Below are 23,070 nucleotides of genomic sequence, written 5' to 3'. Positions count from 1 at the left end.
AGGGGGGAGTGTTGAAATGGCAAGCAACCGGAAGCTCGGGGTCCTGCTTGCGGACTGAGCGGAGATGTTCCGCAAAGCGGTCACCCAGTCTGCGCTTGGTCTCCCCAATGTAGAGGAGACCACACTGTGAGCAGCGAATACAGTATACTATATTGAAAGAAGTACAAGTAAATCGCTGCTTCACCTGAAAGGAGTGTTTGGGGCCTGGGATAGTGAGGAGAGAGGAGGTAAATGGGCAGGTATTACACCTCCTGCGATTGCAAGGGAAGGTGCCCTGGGACGGGGACGAGGTGGTGGGGGTAATGGAGGAGTGGACCAGGGTGTCGCGGAGGGAACGATCCCTTCGGAATGCTGACAGGGGAAGGGAGGGGAAGATGCGACTGGTAGTGGCATCACGCTGGAGGTGGCGAAAATGGCGGAGGATGATCCTTTGGATATGGAGGCTGGTGGGATGAAAAGTGAGGACAAGGGGAACCCTGTCACGGTTCTGGGAGGGAGGGGAAGGGGTGAGGGTAGAGGTGCGGGGAATGGGTCGGACACGGTTGAGGGCCCTGTCAACCACAGTGGGGGGAAATCCTCAGTTGAGGAAAAAGGAGGTCATATCAGAAGCACCGTCATGGAAGGTAGCATCATCAGAGCAGATGCGTCGGAGACGGAGAAACTGGGAGAATGGAATGGAGTCCTTACAGGAGGTAGGGTGTGAAGAAGTGTAGTCGAGGTAGCTGTGGGAGTCAGTGGGCTTATAATGGATATTGGTAGACAACCTATCCCCAGAGATGGAGACAGAGAAGTCGAGGAAGGGAAGGGAAGTGTCAGAGATGGACCATGTAAAGGTGAGAGAAGGGTGGAAATTGGAAGCAAAGTTGATAAAGTTTTCTAGCTCGGGGCGGGAGCAGGAAACGGCACCGATACAGTCATCAATGTACCGGAAAAAGAGTTGGGGGAGGGGGCCTGAGTAGGACTGGAACAAAGAATGCTCGACATATCCCACAAAAAGACAGGCATAACTAGGACCCATGCGGGTACCCATAGCGACACCTTTTACTTGAAGGAAATGCATGGAGTTGAAGGAGAAGTTGTTCAATGTGAGAACAAGTTCAGCCAGGCGGAGGAGGGTGTTGGTGGATGGGGACTGGTTGGGCCTCTGTTCCAGGAAGAAGCGGAGAGCCCTCAAACCATCCTGGTGGGGGATGGAGGTGTAGAGCGATTGGACGTCCACTTTACTTTCATTTTTAGTCATTTTTAGTTATTTTTTCTTCCTTTTTTTTTGCATTCCTTTTTACATTTTTTACAATCTTTTTTTGCATTTATTTCATTTCATCTTAGTTTGTTCAGTTTGCTTACCCACTGTTTTTGTCAGGTTGTTTTTCTTCAGGTTTGCACTTGCTGATGTTCAATATTCAGTATATTCACACCTAATCTGTACTAATGCTTTGTCTTTCAACACACCATTAACATATTGTTTGCCTTTGCTCCATGACCTTTTGGTCAGCTATGTGGCCTGGTCCAATCTGCACCTTCTCCTTTGTTATCTCTTGCCCAACCCCCACCTCACTTGTTTATAATCTGTGACTTTTCTAATATTTGTCAGTTCCGAAGAAGGGTCACTGACCCGAAACGTTAACTCTTTCCACAGATGCTGCCAGACCTGCTGAGTGAATCCAGCATTTCTTGTTTCTGTCCCCATCCTCAATGTTGGAGGAGACCAGCACATCAGTGCAAAAGAAAAGGCTGAAGCATTTGCAAAAATCTTCAACCAGAAGTGCCGAGTTGATGATCCATCTCGGCCTCCTCCTGAAGTCCCCAGCATCACAGATGCCAGACTTCAGCCAATTCATTTCACTCCACCTGATATCAACAAATGACTGAAGGCACTGGATACTGCAAAGGCTATGGGCCCTGACAACATTCCAGCAATAGTACCAAAGACCTGTGCTCCAGACCTTGCTGTGCCCCTAGCCAAGCTGTTCCAGTGCAGCTACTACACTCTCATCTACCCAGCAATGTGGAAAATTGCTTAGGTATGTCCTGTACACAAAAAACAGGACAAATCCGACCTGGCCAATTACCGCCCTAAAAGTCTACTCTCAATCATCAGTAAAGTGATGGAAGGTGTTGCCAACAGCGTTATCAAGTGGCATTTGCTTCGCAATAACCTGCTCACTAATGCTCAGTTTGGGTTTTGCCCGGGCCACTCAGCTCCTGACCTCATTACAGCCTTGCTCCAAACATGGACAAAAGAGATGAACTCAAGAGGTGAGGTGAGAGTTACTGCCCTTGGTATCCACCACCGATGCACAGTGGCAGCAGTGTGTACCATCTGCAAGATGCACTGTAGCAATGCTCCAAGGCTCCTTAGACAGCACCTTCCGAACCCGCGACCTCTACCACCTACAAGGACAAGGGCAGCAGATGCATGGGAACATCACCACCTGCAAGTTTCCCTCCGCACCACACACCATGCTGACTTGGAACTATATCACCGTTCCTTCACTGGCTCTGGGTCAAAATCCTGGAACTCCCTTCCTACCAGCACTGTGGGTTTAGCTACCCCTCATAGACTGCAGCGGTTCAAGAAGGCAGCTCACCACTGACTTCTCAAGGGCAATTATGGGTGGGCAATAAATCCTGGCCTAGCCAGTGATGCCCACATCCCATGAACAATTAAAAAAAATTCATCTATGACAGGAAGTTGCGGGAGAGCATTGAGTGCAGACTGGGAGATGTCCGACTCTCAGGAGTACAACTCACAATAGTGTTCAGCCCAGCAGGACATCATTTTATTTCTGTCGGTGAGTACTTCAACATCTGCCGAATTCAGAGGAGCACACTTAGTGATGGCAGGGCAAAGCGCCCTCTTGATCCCTTTGTACATAGTTCGTAGATTTGCTTTGTCACTTGCAGTTTGGATGTCATGAAAGTTGATCCAGTGTTTGTTTGCGTAGTAACTCCCTGTCTTTAGCATGGCTGTCTTGGCTACATTGAGGTTGTTCAGCATCTTAGCTGTTGGATTTATGTTGTGCATCATGTAGGCTTTGTTTTTTGAATCAATAACAGATATCATCTCAGCTGAGTAGGTCTCAAACCAGCCCTTAGAGTCATAGTCATAGAGGTATACAGCACAGAAACAGGCCCTTTGGCCCATCGTGTCTGTGCTGGCCATCAAGCACCTAACTATTCTAATTCCATTTTCCAGCACTTGGCCCATAGCCTTGAATGCTATGGCATTTCAAGTGCTCAACTAAATACTTCTTTAATGTTGTGAGGGTTCCTGCCTCTACCACCCCTCAGGCAGTGCGTTCTAGGTTCCAACCACCCTATGGGTGAAATTTCTTTTCCTCAGATCCCCTCTAAACCACCTGCCCCTTACTTTAAATCTATGCCCCCTGGTTATTGACACCTCCACTAAGGGAAAAAGTTTCTTCCTATCTATCCTATCAATGCTCCTCATAATTTTGTATACCTCTATCAGGTCCGCCCTCAGCCTTCTCTGCTGTAAGGAAAACAGCCCTAGCCTTTCCAGTCTCTCCTCATAGCTGAAATGCTCCAGCCCAGGCAACATCCTGGTGAATCTCCTCTGCACCTTCTCCAGTGCAATCACTTCCTTCCTATAGTGTGGTGCCAGAACTGTACACAGTACACCAGCTGTGGCCTAACTAGCGTTTTATACAGCTCCATCATAACCTCCCTGCTCTTATATTCTACGCCTCGGCTAATAAAGACAAGTATTCCATATGGCTTCCTAACCACCTTATCTGTCAGTGCTGCTGCCTTCAGTGATCTATGGACAAGTACACCAAGGGGTCCCTCTGACACATCTGTACTTCCTAGTGTCCTACCATCCATTGTATATTCCCTTGCCTTGTTAGTCCTCCCAAAATGCATCACCTCACACTTCTCAGGATTAAATTCCATTTGCCATTGCTCCATCCATCTTACCAGCCCACCTATATCATCCTGTAATCTAAGGCTTTCCTCCTCACTATTTATGACACCACCAATTTTCATGTCATCTGCGAACTTACTGATCATACCTCCTATATTCATGTTTAAATCATTAATGTACACTACAAACAGCAAGAGTCCCAGCACCGATCCCTGTGGTACACCACTGGTCACAGGCTTCCACTAGCAAAAATAACTCTCGACCATCACCCTCTGTTTCCTGCCACTAAGCCAATTTTGGATTCAATTTGCCAAATTGCCCTGGATCCCATGGGCTCTTACCTTCTTAACCATTCTCCCACGTGGGATCTTATCAAAAGCCTTACTGAAGTCCAGATAGACTACATCAACTGCTTTACCCTCATCTACACATCTAGTCACTGCCTTGAAAAATTCAATCAATTTAGTTAGACATGATCTCCCCCTGACAAAGCCATGCTGACTATCCCTGATTAATCCCTGCCTCTCCAAGTGGAGATTAATCCCGTCCCTCAGAACTTTTTCCAGTAGTTTCCCGACCACTGATGTTAGACTCACTGGCCTGTAATTACCTGGTTTATCCCTTCTTGAATAATGATAGTACATTTGCTATCCACCAGTCCTCTGGTACCTTCTCCTGTGGCCAGAGAGGAATTGAAAATTTGTGTCAGAGCCTCTGCTATCTCCTCCCTTGCCTTACCTTACAGCCTGGGATACATCCACTTATAAGCCTGCTAAAACAGCTAATACTTCCTCCTTTCAATGCTAATATGTTCAAGTATATCACAATCCCCCTCCCTGATCTCTACACCTACATCGTCCTTCTCCATAGTGAACACAGAAGCAAAGTAATCATTTAAAACCTCACCTATGTCCTCCGGCTCCACACACAGATTGCCACTTTGGTTCCTAATGGGCCCTACTCTTTTCCTGGTTATCCTCTTGCCCTTAATATACTTATAAAACGCCTTGGGATTTTCGTTTATCTTGCCTGCCAGTGTTTTTTCATGTCCCCTCTTCGCTCTCCTAATTACTTTTTTAAGTACCCCCCCCCCCCCCCGCCCCCACACACACACACTTTCTATACTCCTCTAGTGCCTCCACTGTTTTCAGTGCTCTGAATCTGCCATAAGACTCTTTTTATTTCCTTATCCAATCCTCTATATCCCTTGACATCCAAGGTTCCCTGGACTTGTTGGTCCTACCCTTCCCCTTATCAGGAACATGTTATCTCTGAACTCTCACTATTTCCTCTCTGAATGACTCCCACTGGTCTGATGTAGACTTTCCTACAAGTAGCTGCTCCCAGTCCACTTTGGCGAGATCCTGTTTTACCATATTGAAATCGGCCTTCCCCCCAATTCAGTACCTTTATTTCCGGTCCGCCTTTGCCCTTTTCCATAACTACCTTAAATCTTACAGAGTTATGGTCACTATCCCCGAAATGCTCCCCCGATTGACACTTCTACTATTTGTCTGGCTTCATTCCCTAGCTGGTGTCCAGAGGAAGGACGGAAGTCTATATGTCTGGAACCTATTCAGTTGCAGGAGTTGCTGGAAGGTGCTAACTTGAGGGAAGAACCAACCGCCTAATGGAACTCCACTCCAGATTTTGACGGGTTTAGAGAATATGAAATGAAATATAGAGGTCGTATGATGCATGTCAGGTGAATTTTTTAGCGAGAACCAAGCCAAATTCCAGTACCTCCTCTTCTCTTGTAGGACTTTCTATGTGCTGGCTCAAAAAGCTCTCCTGTATGCATTTTAAGAATTCCACCCCCTTTAAGCCTTTTGCACTAAGACTATCCCAGTTGATACTGGGGAAGTTTAAATCCCCTACTATTATTACCCTAATATTTTTACACCTCTCTGAGATTTGCCTACATATCTGCTCCTCTATCTCTCCCTGACTGTTTGGAGGCCTGTGGTACACTTCTAGTTTTTGCCCCCTTTTTGTTTTTAAGTTCTACCCATATGGCCTCATTTGAGGAATCTTCTAAGATATCATCCCTCCTTACTGCAATAATTGACTCCTTGATCAACAGTGCAATGCCACCTCCTCTTTTACACTTCCCCGTCACGCCTGAAGATTCTATATCCTGGAATATTGAACTGCCAGTCCTGCCCCTCCCTCAACCATATCGCTGTGATAGCAATAATATTATATTCCCATGTGTTAATCAATGCCCCCAATTCATCTGCCTTACCATTAAGACTCCTTGTTTTAAAATAGATGCAATACAGCCTTGCATTATTTACTTGTGCCTTAACAGGTCTATATTTGCTCTGCCTTCCAGACTTGTTGCGGCTTCCGCTTTTACCAAATGTTGCTTCTGCTGTTTCATAGATGATTGAGCTTAGTGACTTCTAAGCTTCATTGATACCATCATCAACACTTCCAGGTTAACATTTGATGGGGAACAATTGTTCTAGTGACAGTGCAAAGTGCTGGTATTTGGCATCATTGATTGTGCAAGGGATGTTGATGCATGGTGGGCCGTCGTGTTTGGAGCTGTGCAACTTTCAGGGGTGCGCCTTCACTTTGCTGCTGATAAGAGAGTGGTTGATGTCGCAATCTGTGCTATGGTTGGTGTGGGTGTGAAGAACACTGGGCAGATCCCGCCTCCTCATGATGACTAGGTCTAGTTGATGGCAATGTCCAGACCTTGGGTGACACCATGATACTTAGTGGTGATGTCTGCCCTGGAAGAGGGTGTTGGTGATGCAGAGTTCGTTCAGGACACAAAGATCAAGAAGATATTGTCCATTGCCATTGATCTTGCCCACCCAATGACAACCGAGGGACGTCGGCCATGAATCACTGTCTGCCCCAACAAGCATGTTGAAGTCACCCAGGATGAATAGCCTCTCGCCATTTAGAGTGTTCCTCAGAACGTGGACTAGGGATTCATGGAAATGCTCTTTATCTGAGATGCTGGTGTTCAGAGTTGGTACTTAGCCACATATGATGTTGACTGTGCCTCCATCAGATGATAAGCGCAGGGAGATGAGGTGCTCCAAGGTTGCTGCTGGTGGCTCAATTGACTGTGTCAGCCAATTGCTCACTGTGAAGCTTACATCATGCTCATGGTGATCTTCAGTGCTCTTTCCATGCCAGTAAAAGTTGTAATTGGCCTGACGAATAGAGCCTGTGTTGGCTAATCTGGTTTCCTGTAGAGCCGCAATGTTGACACCAAACCTGTGTAGCTCACGGTCAATCAGGGCTGTCGTGCGTACGCTGGCTGTGGAGTGTGGGTCGCTGTTCATTCCAGGACACATAGTCCTCACATTCCAGCTTCCAAGCTGAAAGATTACCTTCCTTTGTTTGCTGCATAGCCTAGGCATGGTTTTAGGAGGTGCAGACTTGCCTAGCATCTGCACTCCCCTCTCACCCTCGTAGGCTGGTGTCCAGAGGAAAGATGAAATCCTATACGTCTGCGACCTATTTGGTTGCAGGAGTTGCTGGAAGGTGCTATCTTGAGGGAAACACCAACCGCATAATTGGACTCCACTCCAGACTTTGATAGGTTTAGAGAATGTGAAATGAAAAAAATAGGGTGTATGCTGTATGTCAGGTGAATTTTTAGTGAGAACCAGGCCAAATACAATAACTTAAGGGGGGGAAGTGAAAAGGAAAATAAGACTGGCAAAGACAGAATATGAAAATATAATAGCAGTTAACATAAAAGGGAACCCAAAAATCTTCTCACGGCATGTAAATAATAAGCAGGTCTTAAGAGGTGGGTTGGGCCTATCAGGGATGAAGAGGGTGATATTTGCTGAGAGGCACAGGGCAAGGCTAGAGTACCTAATGAGTACTTTATATTGATCTTTACAAAGGAAGAGGATGCTGACAGAATTTTGGTAGAAGCGGAGTTGGTAGTGGTAATGGATGGGGTGAAAATTGATAGGAAGGAAGAATTGAAAAGGCTGGCTATGCTTAGAGTGAATACTTCATCTGGTCTGGAAGGCTTGCATCCAAGTTTGCTCAAGGATGTGGGAGTGGAGCTAGTGGAAGTGCTTTCCATAATCTTCCCTAGATATGGGGGAGGTACCGGAGGATTAGAGAGTGGCAAATGTGACACCCTTCTTCAAAAAGGGTGAAAGGACATTCCTAGCAACTAACGGCTGACCAGTTTAACATCAGTCCTGGGTAAGATTTTAGAAATAATAATCAGGGAAAAAAATCAACAGACACTTAGCAATGTTTGAATTATTTTGTAAAAGGCAGATCGTGCTTGACTAATCTAATTGAATATTTTGATGAAGTAACAGAAGGTTGATGAAGGGAATGCAATGGATGATGTCTTTATGGATTTTAAGAAAGCATTTGACAAAGTAGCACATAAAAGGCTGGCTAACAAAATGGAGGCTGATTGAATAGGGGGGGTCAGTGTCAGCTTGGATAAAAGAATTGGCTTAAGAACAGAAAACAGTCAATGGTTGTTTGTCAGACTGGAGGATGGTAGACAGTGGTGTTCCCCAAAGGTCAGTCCGAGGTCCACTGCTTTATAAATGAGTTGGATATTGAATGCAATGGGACATAGATAGGCTAGCAGAATGGGCAGACAAGTGGCAGATGGAATTTAATACAGAGAAATGTGAGGTAGAGACATTTTGGCAGAAGGGATAGGCAGAGGCAATATAGACCTAATGGCACAGGTCTAAAGAATGTGCAGGGACAGAGTGACCTGGGGGTTCATATGCACAGATCTTTGAAGATCGCAGGACATATTGAGAGCAGTAAACAGAGTATATGGGATCTTGGACTTCATAAATAGAGGCATTGAGTACAAAATCACCAAAGTTATGCCGGACCTGTATAAAGGCCTGGTTAGGCCACAACTCGAGTACTGTGCCCCGTTCTGGTCACCACATTTTAGGAAGGATGTGAGGGTCCTCGAGAAGGTGCAGAGGAGATTTTAGTTACAAGGTTAGGTTGAAGAAGTTGTGGTTGTTCTTCTTGGAGCAAAGGAGATTGAGGGGAGATTTGATAGAGGTGTAAAAGATTATGACAGGTTTAGCTAGGTAGGGAAAGAAAAGCTGTTCCCATTTGCTGATGGTACAAGGACGAGGGGACACAGATTGAAGGTTTTTGCCAAGAGATGCAGGGGCAATGTGAGGAAGAACTTTTTTATGCAGTGAGCCATAATGACCTGGAACTCACTGCCTGCGAGGGTGGTGGAAGCAGAGACAATCAATGATTTCAAAAGGAAACTGGATAGGCATTGGATTGCTCTACAAAGAGCTGGCAGGGACTTGATGGGCTGAATGGCCTCCTTTTGTGCAGTTATGATTCTGTGACTTTATGACTCTGTTCCACTTCAAAGAATTGAGAAAAAATATAGGCTGACAGTTCAATGCATTGTTGAGGGAGTATTGCATTATCAGAGTTTCTGCCTTTCAGATGTGATATTAAACTGAGGCTCTGTCTGCCCTGTCAGATGTAAAAGATTCCATGGCATTATTTTGATTAAGAGAAGAGAAGTTATCCTTGGTGTCCTGGCCAATATTTATCCCTCAATAAACATCATAAAAAACAGATTATCTGGTCATTATCACATTGCTGTTTGTGGGAGCTTGCTGTGCACACATTGGTGCTGTGGTTCCCACATTATAACAGTGACTACAATTCAAAAAGACTTCATTGGCTCTAAGGCACTTCTGGATGCCCTGAGGTCATGAAAGATGCTATATAAATATAAGTCTTTTTTATCTTACAAAAGAGCTCATCCACATGTTCTGGAAATTGTACAGAATGATTCTATTGGATGGATGAGTTAAAATGTGTGCATTGGCTTTCCTCGTCTTGTGATTCTGTTGATGTTTTGTTTACTGTTGTGGTACTCCACCAATTTTCATAGAATTTACTTCTTTTGTAATCAAAGTTCATATCTAAGATTATTTCTCTGGTGCATGTCACTTGTGTTTCAGAGAAGGCACCTTGACATTTTAAGAATTGTTTAATTAAAACAATCAAATTTCAGAGATCATGGTTATTTTCTTTTGAACTCCATTTTGTGTTTTCAACACCTGTAGCATATGATGGCATATTCATTGGCATTCGTAAATCTATGTTCTGATGCATAATGTGCATAACACCAATTGCCTTGTGACTGGATGTTTTACCTTTTCAGAAGTTGAATTGGTCATACCTGGCAATGATGGAATGCATTTAGCAAAGAAGGAATTTACCAACAAGAATTGTCTACAGAGTCTTAACACACAATAGTCAAAATTCACCCCTGTTTTTTATTACCTATCAAACAAAGTAAAGAAAGGGCTTTCCACATGCATATGTCTAAATATCATTATTAATTTGCTCACAAAAACAGTGTACTTTGCATTTCCACTTGTCTCCACAAGACTACCGATGCCTGACTAACTCCACTTTTAGCCACTAATTGCTTTTACTGGGATAATCACCTGAAACTCCCAACTCTGATGTGTATCTTCCGGTGAGAATTGTCATGCATCCACGCAGGAAAAGAGCAACTCTCAAGTGAGCTAAACCTATAATTTGCAAGTAGCATCTTACAGTTACGACCGTCACAGTTGCTGCTACAGAGTAGGTTTGTGAAGAACAAACTGAGGTTGACAATTTCATGGGAAGTATGCCAGCCAGGAACAGTTTGAACGTCGGCCAATCGCAGCACACAGGGGTTGGCAGTGTGGCCATGCTGTGCTTTGAGGCAATTGTTTGTTCACGCTTTATTCCAAATCCCTGTGAAACGTTAATTAGAGGAAATAGAAAGAAAATACTGGAAGGCGATTCTCACATGAAGTTGATGTATACAATTAAAGGAAGGGGCCTGGCAGTATGTTTGAGCATCCTTTCACTGTGCTATTCCATTGGGGGAGCTCAGGTTTGATTCTTCTGCATAACTGAATGCTTGATCCAGGTCCTATTACTGCAGGGAGGTGCTGATGTCGGTCAGGAAGAAGTGAGGCCAGAAGGGCAACATTAGTAGAATTAGCATTAGAATGTATTAATACGTTTAGAAGAATCACTGTAGTTGTGAGGGACCTGTTGAATGATGGGATGCCTTACCACTATGCTGGGATTGTACAACTCAGTACCTAATTGCTTCCACATCTGTGTAAACATGCTGTCCTTGCTTCACTGATCAAAAAGATAAGGGGGAAGGCTGGAGATGAGACAAGATGCAGTAAGCAATAAACCATGGGAGCTGACAGCTTCAAGGTTTGGGAGGAGATAGCAGGAGAATGTTTGTGGGGTAATACAATCCAGGTTACTGATCAAGCTGCAGACTTGGAATGTGTCAGGGTAGTATGACCAAATGAGTAATGGCGATTGGATCCTATAAATGTGTGTTTCAAGTTCTGTTTTACTGAGAAGTTGTTTGGGTGAACCAGAGGGCTTCTCCCTTGCATATGCTTGACAAAATAAAGTCCTTATTTGCTTTAATCCCGTGGATTCGAGAGTGTTATATTTTCTCCACAACAGGTACCTCCTCAAACGAGGAAGGAAAAGTCAGTGGATGATTCATCTCTGGCCTGGTACAACCTTCATCTCCATTCACTTATGTCCAAGGGACACACACTTGAACACAAATGGTGGACAACTGGTTTAGCCACCCACCGCCAGATCTGGCTGGACAACATAAAGCACTATTGTGTTCTGCTCTTGTCTGCCAAAACTACTCACTATTCCAGGATCATCCTGGAATGCAAAGATAACTCCTGGTTTCTTTTCTCTACTGCAAGCGGTCTTCTGAAACCACTCTCCCCTCTATTCTCCGATCCCACCTCCAACAACAAGTGCAAAGAACTCATGGACTTTTTCAGCACTAAGACTGAGACCACCCGATCAGCCTGTGCTGCTTCTCTCCCTTTGCTTAGCTCACTGGGTCAAACATCCTCTATGGTTTTCCTCCCCCTAGATGAACTCACATCCTTCTCTAGTTTCTCTCCTGTCTCCTCTCATATCCTCTCTGATCTCATCTTATCCATGAGACCCACCTCCTGTTCCCTGGACCCTATTTCCACAAACCAGCTAACCACCTAACTTCCCCTGCTGGCTCCCAGGCTAGCTGATATTGTAACTGGTTCACTCTCCTCAGGTATTGCCCCCTGTCCTTCAAATCTTCCATCATAACCCCTCTCCTCAAAAAACACAACGCTTAACCCTTCCATCCTTGCAAACTACTGACCCATGTGCAACTTCCCTTTCCACTCCAAAGTCCTTGAAAAGTTGTCACCTCTCAAATCCGTGCCCATCTTTTCTGGAACTCCATGTTTGAATCCCTCCAATCAGGTTTCCACTCCTGCGACAGTATCGAAGCAGCTTTTATGAAAATCACAAATAACATCCTATGTGACTATGACAAAGGTAACTATCCCTCCTTTCCCTTCTTGACCTGTCTGCAGCCTTTGTCATGGTTGACACACCATCGTTCTCCAATGCCTCTTCACCATTTCCCATTTGGGTGGGACTGCACTTACCTTGTTCAATTCTTATTTATCTAATTGTAGCCATTCCCATGCCATGGCTTCTATTCCCACTCCCTAATGGATTACCTCTGGTGTCCCCCAGGGATCTATCCTTGGACCGCTCCTATTTCCCATCTACTTTCTTCGCCTCAACAACATAACAGGCTTGTCAGCAAAGTTGAAGCCCATGGAATAAAAGGGACAGTGGCAGCATGGATATGAAGTTGGCTGAATGACAGGAAACAGAGGGTAGTGGTGAATGACTGTTCTTTGGGCCGGAGAAAGGTACATAGTGGGGTTCCTTAGGGGTTAGTATTAGGACCACTCCTTTTTTAAATCTATATTAATGACCTAGACTTGGGTGTGCAGGCCATTATTTAAGAATTTGCAGAGGACACAGAACTTGGAAATATTGTGAACTGTGAGAAGGATAGTGATAAACTTCAAGAGGACATAGGCTAGTGGAATGGGCAGACAAATGGCAGATGATATTTAATGCAGAGAAGTGTGAAGTGATACATTTTAGTAGGAAGAATAAAGAAAGGCAATATAAAATAAAGGGTACAATTCTAAAGTGGGTGCAGGAACAGAGGGACCTGGGTGATATTCGCACAAATCATTGAGGGTGGCAGGGCAGGTTGAGAAAGTGGTGTCATGCTAGGCCCCTACCTGCCAAGAATGAGGCACATTAATTTTGTCATGAACATTGATTTTAAAATGTTACTGGAGTTAAGAAAGGACTTGTTAAACAGATCAGCCATGACTCGAAAAGACATTTGCATATTAACAGACAGTGTTTGGAAGGACAAAGCAGCCATTCCCTGACACATTCAACCCACAATGGACTTTTGATTACCAGATGTTGAAGGTAGGGGAGCTCGCATTCTAGGTTGACTGCTAAAATGGCCGAATACACAAATGGACATGGTCAAAACAGCTAGTCACATGACTAGCCTGCTGTGCAACCTGAGTTTTTTGAATTTGTACAAACAGTTTGGACAGAAAGTCTGTTTGCTCCTGGACTGAGAAGATCTCTCTCCTGTCTGCTCCCATCTCTTTCTCACAAGCCTCTGAATCCACTGAAGACACATGAACCCCCAGAGAGAAAAGTCTCCTACAGTGAACAAGGTTTAAGAAGAATACTGGGCCCCAAAGAAAAGCAAGATGTACCTACAATCGAGGACTCTACAGTGAGCTCGAAGAACCATAATAACAACTCTTCAGATATTGCATCAAACCTTTCCAATTTAATTTTCTACTGCTCTCTTCTGTCTCTATTTGCATGTGTATATCAAGTATGCATGCTAGCGTGGGCACGTCATGTATCTGTAGGCATTAACTGAATTAGAGTTTAGGTTTAAGTTCAATAAAATTTCACTTTTCTTCTTTAAACCTGAGAAAACCTGTTGTGCTGGTTTTTTGCCTTATAATTGGAAAGCAGTGAAAAGGGATTCACCAAGGGGGAGCTGAAAACAAATTAAACCCTGTTACAGTGAGACCAGGTGAAGGCTGAATGGGAACCCTAGACCTCTTTCTCACCTGGTCGTAACAGTGGTTAAAAAGGCATACAGGATCCTAGGCTTTATAACTAGAGGCATAGAGTAAAAGAGCAAGGACGTTGTGGTGAACCTTTATAAAACATTGGTTTGGCCTCAACTGCAGTATTGTGTTCCATTCTGGACACCATACTTCAGGAAGGATGTGAAGGCATTGACGAGGGTGCAGAAAAGATTCACGACAATGGTTCCAGGGATGAGGGACTTCAGTTATGTGGATAGATTGGAGAAGCTGGGGCTGTTCTCCTTAGAGAAGAGAAGGTTGAAGGTTGAGAGGAGATTTGATAGAGGTGTTCAAAATCATGAGGGGTCTGGTTTATGAGGAGAAACTTCTCATTGGCAGAAGGGTCAACAATTTAAGGTGATTGGCAAAAGAATCAAAGGTGACATGAGAAAAATTTTTTTTACACAGGGCGTGTTTGGGTTCTGGAATGCACTGCCTGAGACTGTGGTGGTGGCTTTCAAAAAGGAATTTGATAATTATCTGAAGATAAAAAATTTGCAGGGCTATGGGGAAAAGGTGGGGGAGCGGAACCAGCTGAGTTGCTTACATAGAGCTGGCATGAACATGACAGGCTGTATGGCCTCCATTTGTGCTGTCACAATTCTATGATTTTATGAAAACCCATCAGTTTCTGCATGTACACTGATGACACCCAGCTCCATCTCACCACCACCTCTCACGACCCCTGCACTGCCTCTACATCTTCAGATTGGTTCTCTGACATCCAGTACTGGATGAACAGAAATTTCCTCCAGCTAAATATTGAGAAGACCAAAGCCATTGTCTTTGGTCTCTAGCATAACCTTCATTTCCTAGCCATCAACTCCATCCTTCTCCTTGGCAACCATCTGAGGTTGAACCAGTCTGTTCACAACCTTGGTGTCATACTTGACCCTGAGATGAGCTTCCAACCTCATATTCACACCATCACTAAGACCACCTATTTCCACCTCCACAACGTCACCTGACTTTGCCCCTGTCTCGGCTCATCTGCTGTTGAAACCCTCACTCATGCCTTCATTACATCTCGACTTGACTATTCCAATGCGCACCTGGCTTACCTCCCATATTCTACCCTCCTTAAATTTCAGGTCATCCAAAACTCTGTTGCCTATAATCAAACATGCAGGAAGTCCTATTCGGCCATTACCCATGTGCTCACTGAGCTACATTGGCTCCCGATTAAGCAACATCTTGCTTTTAAAATTCTCATCCTTGTTTTCAAATCCCTCCATGACCTCGCCCCTCCCTATCTCTGGTAATTTCCTCCAGTCCCACAACCCTCTGAGATATTTGAGCTCCTCTAATTCTGGTTTCGTGAGCACACCTGATTTTAATTGCTCCACTGTAGTGGCCATGCCTTCAGCTTCAAGAATTCCCTGCATAAACCTCTCTGCCTCTCTACCTCGCTTTCTTCCTTTAAGATGCTCCTTAAAACCTCTTTGACCAAGCTTTTTCTCATCTGCCCTAATATTTCCTTTTGTGATATGGTGTCTAAAGTTGTTTGTTAACACTCCTGTGAAGCACCTTGGGATGTTTTACTATTTTAAAGGTGCTATATAAATCTTGTTGGGTTGCTGTGGGCCAGATTTTGTGAGTGGGGGGAGGAATTTGTTTGGCAAACCTGGAAATCCTAGTTTCCTTGGGCGCTGTGAAGTTTTGACTCTATATTGTGCATCTTTTTCTTTCAGGCAGGGTCCCCAGCCGGAAGTCAGCCTGATTGACAGGCTGAACCCCTTATCAGGTAGGGAATGCTCTGAAGGGGGCTGCAGGGCAGGAGCAGGTAGGGAGCCTACAGCTAGGTTAGTGGGAGTGTGGGGAAAGGTTCCATGATGGGGTCTGATACTTAATGCCCAAGTCACAAATGCGAAGGAGGCATCACAGTGAGTCCCTCCTCTACTTCTGATGCAATTAACTGGCTTAGCCACTTGAACATAAAATTATTGTTATTGCTCTGCATCTACATCAGCAATAAATATGAGGGACAGATGAGGATGTATGCCTCATAATTAGCCTGTTTTCCAAATTTAACTGTGGCTGGTCAGGTTTCAACGGCTTCAGGAAAACCCGCAGCCAAAGGGAAGTGAGGACTGCATTATTGTAAATGTACATTGTAAATGCATTTCTAGCACTGCTTGTGGGCCAAAAGGAGCAGGAGTTCTTCCTACAAGTCAACAGGCCTATTTTCTTCTCTGCTTGTCGTTGGTCCCCCTACAATCTAAACATCCCGACTGCCCAGGAATCAGCTGCTCCCAGCATCAGGGATTGGACCCCCTTGTGATGGGGGATCAGAAACAGCCAGATCAGCTACCAGCCCCCACCATCCCACCCCACCCCCACCCCACAATCAGACTCCCCCATATCTGATTTGGGTGACCACAATCGCACACTGGAGTTTTTAAGTTTCCATTTGTGCATCAAGTATTCACATCTGGCATGGTTCGTGCAACTGTGTTTTTTTTTATTTGTTTTGTGGGTGTTGCTGGTGAAGCCAGCATTTATTGCCCATCCCTAATTGCCGTTGAACTGAGTGGCTTGCTTAGGTGATTTCAGAGGGCAGTTAAGAGACAACCACATTGCTGTGGGTCTGGAGTCACATTTGGCCAGACCAGGTAGGATGGCAGATTTCCATCCCTAAAGGACATTAGTGAATGAGATGTGTTTTTACAACAATCGACAATGGTTTTGTGGTCACCATTAGACTAGCTTTTTACTTCCCAGATTAATTGAATTCAAATTTCACAATATGCCCCAGTGGGATTCGAACCCATGTCCTCAGAGCAGTAGCCTGGGTCTTTGTGTTACTAGTCCAGTGACATTGCCACTACCCCACTGCCTTTGAGCTTTGTGGAAGATTGAAGCCAGGGATCTTCTGTATCGGGTCTTTCGTGAGGTGTTTGTATGTGGCTTCTTGTGAACTCCATTTGGTCTTTCATGCTTCATCAGAGTTGAAGTCACATCGTTGAAGGTTAAGCATGCAGGTCCAAAAGGTTTGTGAGACTTCAAGCAGTATTGAGGTTCAGGTGGTTGGGGAGAAGCTTGTTTCCTTGATGTGCTGGACTTCCCGGAAGGTTGCAGCATTGACTTGAAAGGATGGGAAGACGATATGCAACAGCACGAGTAGCTAGGGTGTTAGAATTGTAGAATCATTGAATGGTTACAGCACAGAAGGAAGCCATTTGGCCCATCATGTCCATGCTGACTCTCTGCAAGAGCAACTCAGCTAATCACACTACCCTCCCCTATCCCCTTAGTCCTGCAATTTTTTCTCTTCAGATGCTTATCCAATCCTCTTCTGAAATCCCTGATTGAATCTGAGAACTTGAATGCATGTGAGAGCAGCAGGGAGAAGACGATCCCAAACAGTGTAGGTGTGAGAACACCGCCCTGTTTCACGCCACTCAGGATAGGAAAGGGGTCTGATGAGGCGCCGCTATGCTGAATTATGCCTTTCATATTGTCATGGAATGAGGTGATGATGCTTAGTAGCTTTGGTGGACAACCAATCTTTTCTAGTAGTCTGAAGAGACCACTTCTGCTGACGAGGTCAAAGGCTTTGGTGAGATCAATGAAAGCAACATAGAGGGGCATCTGTTGTTCGCGGCATTTCTCCTGCAGCTGGCGAAGGGAGAACAGCATGTCAATGGTGGATCTCTCTGCTCAAAAGCCACACTGTGCCTCAGGGTAGACACGCTCAGCCTGCTTCTGGAGCCTGTTTAAAGCGACTTGAGCGAAGGCTTTCCCCACTATGCTGAGCAGGGAGATTCCACGGTAGTTGTTGCAGTCACCGCGGTCACCCTTGTTCTTATAGAGGGTGATGATATTGGCATCGCGCATGTCCTGTGGTACTGCTCCCTCATCCCAGCACAGGCAAATGCAGTTCGTGCAGAGCTGAAAGTATAGCAGGCTTGGCACTCTTGATGATTTCAGGGGTAATGCCGTCCTTCCCAGGGGCTTTTCTGCTGGCTAGAGAATCAATGGCATCACTGAGTTCCGATTTTGTTGGCTGCACGTCCAGCTCATCCATGACTGGCAGAGAAAGGGTTGCATTGAGGGCAGTCTCAGTGACAATATTTTCCCTGGAGTACAGTTCTAGGTAGTGTTCTCCCCAGCGGTCCATTTGCTTGCGTTGGTCAGTGATTGTGTCCCCTGATTTAGATTTGAGGGGGAGGCATTCTCAGAAGAAGGAACTTTCCTCCACACAAGATCAGGTGGCAGGTTGTTCAACCTTGCCCGTCTAAAAGTGAAGACCAAAGTACGGAAAGTCCTCATCAGGGAACTCCTCTTTGCTGACGATGCTGCATTAACATCTCACACTGAAGAGTGTCTGCAGAGACTCATCAACAGGTTTGCGGCTACCTGCAATGAATTTGGCCTAACCATCAACTTCAAGAAAACGAACATCATGGGACATGACCTCAGAAATGCCCCATCTATCAATATCGGCGACCACACTCTGGAAGTGGTTCAAGAGTTCAACTACCTAGGCTCAACTATCACCAGTAACCTGTCTCTCGATGCAGAATTAAACAAGCGCATGGGAAAGGCTTCCTCTGCTATGTCCAGACTGGCCAAGAGAGTGTGGGAAAATGGTGCACTGACACAGAACACAAAAGTCCAAGTGCATCAAGCCTGTGTCCTCAATACTTTGCTCTATGGCAGCGAGGCCTGGACAACGTACATCAGCCAAGAGCGGCGTCTCAATTCATTCCATCTTCGCTGCCTCCGGAAAATCCTTGGCATCAGGTGGCAGGACCATATCTCCAACACAGAAGTCCTCGAGGCGGCCAACATCCCCAGCATATACACCCTACTAAGCCAGCGGCGCCTGATCTGGCTTGGCCATGTGAGCCGCATGGAAGATGGCAGGATCCCCAAGGACACACTGTACAGCGAGCTCGTCACTGGTACCAGACCCACCGGCCGTCCATGTCTCCGCTTTAAAGACGTCTGCAAACGAGACATGAAGTCCTGTGACATTGATCACAAGTCGTGGGAGTCAGTTGCCAGCGTTCACCAGAGCTGGCAGGCAGCCATAAAGGCGGGGCTAAAGCGTGGCGAGTCGAAGAGACTTAGCAGTTGGCAGGAAAAAAGACAGAAGCGCAAGGAGAGAGCCAACTGTGTAACAGCCCCGACAACCAATTTTATCTGCAGCACCTGTGGAAGAGTCTGTCACTCTAGAATTGGCCTTTATAGCCACTCCAGGCGCTGCTGCACAAACCACTGACCACCTCCAGGCGCTTATCCATTGTCTCTCGAGACAAGGAGGCCAAAGAAGAAGAAGAAGAAGAAGATTGAATCTATCTCCACCATACTCTCAGGCAGTACATTCCAGATCCTAATCACTTGCTGCAAAAAAAAGCATTTCCTCATGTCACAGTTGTTTCTTTTGTCAACCACTTTAAATCAGTGTCCTCTGGTTCTTGACCCTTCTGCCAATGGGAACAGTTTCTCTCTATCTACTCTGTCTAGACCAGGATTGTCCAACATACAGCTCGCAGGCCAGGATCTGACCCGCCAAAGGTTTCCATCCGGTCACGGATGTAAACTGTGCTGGGCTGTTCCTTATCCTCGCCAGGGGTCAATGACTGATAATTTCAGAGATGAGAAATTTGCCATTGGCTTCTTCTTTCCGACCAGACTGGCTTAAAAAAAAAAATTGCACCGTCTGTTTCACAGCTGAATTGAAATTTCTAAGCTCAGATTGTTATCTAATGCTCATTAATACTCCTTTCCATATTCACAGCTGACATGTGCTGAGAGCAGGAACAGAGGCTTCCAAACTTTGGACAGATTTGGGGTTTTCCAACAGGATTTTTAAAAAAGGAACCTGCTGGAAAACCCCGAATCTGTCCAAAGTTCGGAAACCACTGTACTCGCTCTCTACAATGATCAGAGAGAGAGAGAGTGAAAGACCAGGGGAGGGGGGATGCAGAGAAAGAGAGAGAGCAAGAGGGGGTCAGAGAGAGAGGGAGAGTGAGAGAGAGGAGTCAGAGAGAAAGAGGGGAGCAGAAAGAGGGAGGCAGAGAGAGACAGGGGAAGACAGAAAGAGAAAGGGGGACACAGAGAGAGGGGCGGGGGGGGCAAAGAGAGGGGAGCAGAGAGATGGGGGGCAGAGAGAGAGGGGGACAGAGAAAGAGGGGGCAGAGAGAGAGTGAGGAGGCAGAGAGTGAGAGAGGGGTCAGAGGGAGAGAAAGGGAGGAAAGAGAGAAGGGGACAATGAGGGGGGACAGAGAGAGAGAGGAGGTGCAGAAGGAGAGTGGAGACAGAGAGAGAGAGAGAGATGGAACACAGAAAAATGGGGGACAGAAAGAGAGGAAGGAGGGCAGAGAGAGCGGACAGAGAGAAGGGTATGACACAGAAGCAGGACGGCGCACAGGGGTGGGGGGCAATACAGAGAGGGGGGATGATGGCGGGGGGAACACAGAGGTGGGGGAAGAGAGACAGACAAAGAGACAGAGGAGGGAGAGTGTGCGAAAAAGATCACTCCTGACAGATGGACGTCTATCTGGAATAATCCACATCACTATATCAAGTGTGCGGGCAGACATTGACTACTTGTGCAAGCGATAAAACATGCCGGGTATCTCACTAAATCAGTGTCCAACATCGAGAAAAGATGGGAAAATTAATCAATAAATGAGTATTCTCTTTTAAAGCTTCTTCACAAAAATGCACTTTTGTTATTGTTTTAATTAATAGTAAGATACATTTTTAATACTGTTATCTTTCTGATATTGTCTCACTGGCTTCCTATGTAAGACAAAAATTGTAATGATCCCCCCCTTCTCTCCACGTGGAAAGGTTAGACACCCCTGGTCTAGACCTCTCATGACTTTGAACATCACTATCAAATCTCCTCTCAACTTTCTCTTCTCTAAGGAGAACAACCCAATCTATTAATCTACCCTGTTGGGGCCGAATTGATGGGTCCGGTGATACACCACATTATAGTGCTCAGTTGGACATCAACAAGTTGAGTGTAGTTACTTTGGGTCCATACCAATACAGAGTACTCACACTGGAGTACAGAACAACCAGCAATGAGCTAAACAAATTAAACAACCAGCACTGATGTCTGTAGCACTGCTTCTGATTCTCCCTTGTGTCCAGCAGTTTCTGCACCAGATTGACCCCTGTCTTCAACTTTGTGCTGACCACCTTCTGTGATTGTGGAAGACCTCACCAAAACCTTTGACCTCATCAGCAGACGTGGTCTCTTCAGACCACGAGCAAAGATCGGATGTCCACCAAAGCTACATATATCATCACCTCATTCCATGACAATATGAAAGGAATAATTCAGCATAGCAGTGCCTCATCAGACCCCTTTCCTATCCTGAGTGGTGTGAAACAGGACTGTGTTCTCGCACCTACACTGTTTGGGATCTTCTTCTCCCTGCTGCTCTCGCATGCGTTCAAGTCTTCAGAAGAAGGAATTTTCCTCCACACAAGATCACATGGCAGATTGTTCAACCTTGTCCGTCTTAGAGCGAAGACCAAAGGGAACTCCTCTTTGCTGACGATGCTGCATTAACATCCCATACTGAAGAGCGTCTGCAGAGACTCATCGACAGGATTGCGGCTGCCTGCAACGAATTTGGCCTAACCATCAGCCTCAAGAAAATGAACATCATGGGACAGGACATCAGAAATGCTCCATCCATCAATATTGGTGACCACACTCTGGAAGTGGTTCAGGAGTTCACCTACCTAGGCTCAACTATCACCAGTAATCTGTCTCTCGATGCAGAAATCAACAAGCGCATGGGAAAGGCGTCCACTGCTATGTCCAGACTGGCCAAGAGTGGGAAAATGGTGCACTGACATGGAACACAAAAGTCCGAGTGTATCAAGCCTGTGTAGTCAGTACCTTGCTCTACGGCAGCAAGGTCTGGACAAGGTATGTCAGCCAAGAGCAACGTCTCAACTCATTCCATCTTCGCTGCCTCCGGAGAATCCTTGGCATCAGGCGGCAGGACTGTATTTCCAATGCAGAAGTCCTTCGAGGCGGCCAACATCCCCAGCATATACACACTACTGAGCCAGCGGTGCTTGAGCTGGCTTGGCCACGTGAGCCGCATGGAAGATGGCAGGATCCCCAAAGACGCATTGTACAGTGAGCTCGTCACTGGGATCAGACCCACCGGCCTTCCATGTCTCCGCTTTAAAGATGTCTGCAAATGCGACATGATGTCCTGTGACATTGACCACAAGTCATGGGAGTCAGTTGCCACTGATCGCCAGAGCTGGCGGAGAGCCATAAAGGCAGGGTTAAAGAATGGCGAGTCGAAGAGACTTAGCAGTTGGCAGGAAAAAAGGCAGAAGTGCAAGGAGAGAGCCAACTGTGTATCAGCCCCGACAACCAATTTTATCTGCAGCGCTTTTGGAAGAGTCTGTCGCTCTAGAATTGGCCTTTATAGCCACTCCAAGCGCTGCTTCACAAATCACTGACCACCTCTAGGCACTTACCCATTGTCTCTCGAGACAAGGAGGCCAAAGAAGAAGAAGCATGCAGTCCAGCTTCACTCAGAGATAGGTCGGAATGGGGTCATGTTGTGCAGTATTGCTGCAGATCTCTCTACGCGGGAGTCCTCCCTCTTTACATCGAGGATCTGGAGTGGAGGGTGCTGCATAGGGCAGTACCGTGCAATAGACTTTTAAGCAGCTTCACGGACTCCCAGGCCGCCTGTAATTTCTGCGGCCTGGACGAGTCCATGTTCCACACATATATGGAGTGTGCGAGGTTGCAGCCCCTGAACGAGTATTTAAGGGGGCTGCTCCTCAAGTTTTGGCTGCACTTCAGCCCCACGCTCCTGATTTTCGGGCATGGGCTGAGAGGAGGAGCTCCTTGTCGGTCTGTTCCTGGGCCTGGCCAAGGTGGCAATTCATAGGTCCAGGCTGTGGGCTGTCATGGGTTCATCCACCCTGATTGCCTGCCCCTCTTCCGCGGTTATGTTCACGTCCGGGTGTCCCTGGAAAAGGAGCATACAGTGTCCGCTGGTACGCTTGAGGCCTTCCACGACCGATGGGGACCACAGGGACTGGCGTGCATCATTGACGCTGAGAATGGCATTTTAATTTGAGTTTTGTTTTATTTATTCAATTTTAATTAAGCTATTTTATAAAATG

Source organism: Heterodontus francisci, chromosome 10 (genome assembly GCF_036365525.1).
Source record: "Heterodontus francisci isolate sHetFra1 chromosome 10, sHetFra1.hap1, whole genome shotgun sequence".
In the NCBI taxonomy this organism is placed as follows: Eukaryota; Metazoa; Chordata; class Chondrichthyes; order Heterodontiformes; family Heterodontidae; genus Heterodontus; species Heterodontus francisci.
Note: the sequence above shows the minus strand (reverse complement) of the source record.